General features: G+C 52.4%; 1 pseudogene across 1 annotated transcript; it reads right to left on the bottom strand.

The window, feature by feature from the left end:
• Positions 1-887: 887 nt before the first annotated feature.
• On the bottom strand, positions 888-2,053 carry LOC100941623 (annotated as a pseudogene). The gene has a single exon (XR_154616.3). The product of XR_154616.3 is annotated as a protein arginine N-methyltransferase 1 pseudogene (transcript).
• Between the last annotated feature and the right edge of the window lie 160 nt (positions 2,054-2,213).

Here is a 2,213-nt window from a genome sequence, read left to right as displayed (position 1 = left end):
CTGGGTTGTTGTTGCACCCTTGGATGACATGCTAAGGCACTGGGTTGGAGTACAACTGGGTTAGGCAGGCATGTTCAGGCCTCCTAGTCATGAGTGCAGATTCTGGCTCTGGCAGGCTGGGTAGGGTGGTCTCTGAGACTCTGGCAGAATGGTTAGGGGAATGTGGCAGCAGCTACACTGCAGTTCTGCTACCAGGAAGGGGAGAGTTGCTTGCAGCAGCAGCAGCTGTGTGCAGGTGGCTGGTGAGTGCGTCTCTCCCTCATCCTTTGGCATTGGTAACAGGATCCTATCATGGTGGTAGCAATAGGCTGGAGAGTTTGTCCTCAGGTAGGAGGGAATTTCCAGTGACTTTCCTGTGTAGGACAGTGAGGTCATTGTCAATGTCTCACACTTAAGCCAGGTAGTGGCATCTAGCCAACATGATAGCACAGGTAGGGGATGTCAGTGGGGCTCCAGATATATGAAAATTTGGGGGTGTGGGACCCCCAGGCAGGCTTAAGTCTGGTGGGAGCTCGGCTTAATATAATGCCTTGGTGTAGCTGCTTAGGACTTAGTGTTGGGATCCAGCAAGAGCTCCATCTCTGGAGCTATACTCTCACATGGTTTCTGGGCAGGGCCTAAGGGCTCTCCCATTGCCAGGACTGCAGGAGTCTGTTCCTGGAATGTGACTGCAGGAAGTCTCCCATTCATCCTTTCATTGTACTAGGGAGCCTCTCCAAGCTGACAGCTAATCCTGACGGTGTAGGCTATTGCACTTCGCCCTCCTTTCTTTCTTTTTTTTTTTTTTCCCAGCTGAGGATTTATTGGCGTAAATGCAACCATATAAAAACATAAGTTATGAAAAACACAGTCACGATGTGCCCCCTACCCCATCCCCCCAGCCCAGACCCCCAAACCTCCTTCTGTGGGAGGGAGGGAGAGGAAGAGTAAGCCCAGAAACCGAACACCACAGCCCCTGGGCCCTGCAGGGCCGCCTGGAGAGCAGGGCCGCCTCAGCGCATCCGGTAGTCAATGGAGCAGGACAGCTCACACAGCTGGCCCTTGAAGTCCAGGTCAATGGTAAAGTCCAGGTCCCGATTGTTCTTGGCATTGGGCCGCATGCCTATGGTGCCAAAGATCTCCTCGCCAGTCTTCACTGTCAGGTAGTCCTCCATGTAGAACAATGTCTCCTTCCAGTGTGTGTATGGGGGCTCGGGGCTGGTAGAGAAGCCGGTCCTCTTGTGGCAGCGGGTGAACTCGATGTTGAAGTAAGCCACCAGGGCGTGCACGTAGTCATTCCGCTTCACTTGCAGACAGACGAGAGAAGTGAAGGTCAGGCCTTCCACCTTGACAGTGTAGATGTCCACCTCCTTTATGAGGCAGGCATTAGTGACCAGCTGCTTGGGGTCCACCACGTCCACTAGGGGCTTGATGGCCACATCTTTGATGCAGGACATATCAAAGCCGTACACGTTCTCCCACCAGTGGATCTTGTAGTCTTTGTACTGTTGGTCCTCAATAGCTGTTACATACAGTGTGGCTCGGTCTGGGAAGATGAGGCCATCAGGCGCCAGCCACTTGTCTCGGGCATATAGCACGGTGCTGAGCATGGACTCGTAGAAAAGGCAGTAGCCCATTCACTCAATGATGATGATGTCCACCTTTTCCACCGGCAGCTCCACTTCCTCCACCTTCCCCTTGATGATGGTCACCACATGGTCTAACTTGTTGGCTTTGACGATCTTCACCGCATAATCAGAGATTCTGGAACACTCGATCCTGATAACCTTATGGGCCCCAGCCTTGGCAGCAAACATGCAGAGGATCCCTGTGCCCGAGCCTACGTCCAGCACCACCTTGTCCTTGAAGAGGTGCCGGTTGTGAAACATGGAGTTACGGTAGGTGAGGGTGCACACCTCATCCTTCAGCATCTCCTAATGGATGCCAAAGTGGGTGTAAGAGTCGAAGTAGTAATCTTTGGACGTCATGTCCTCAGCATTGGGCTTCTCGCTGCTTTCCGCCTGGCCACAGGAAACCTCCAGGATGCAGTTCACGCGCTGGGCTGCCGCCATCTTCACCCGTACCTATTCCTCCTCCGGTCGTTGAGACCCCCCCTTTATCTCCCCCTCCTTTCTTGCTTTGCATATTTTCTCTCATTTTTATGTTGAATTCCAGGGTAATCTTTTAGATGATCTATTCAAAGTGTGATTATCTACTTGCTATTTTTGTTTTCT

This window comes from Otolemur garnettii, unplaced genomic scaffold (assembly GCF_000181295.1).
Source record: "Otolemur garnettii isolate 467f Iridium unplaced genomic scaffold, OtoGar3 scaffold00163, whole genome shotgun sequence".
Classification (NCBI taxonomy): domain Eukaryota; kingdom Metazoa; phylum Chordata; class Mammalia; order Primates; family Galagidae; genus Otolemur; species Otolemur garnettii.
Note: the sequence above shows the minus strand (reverse complement) of the source record. Positions and strands in the feature narration are given on the sequence as shown.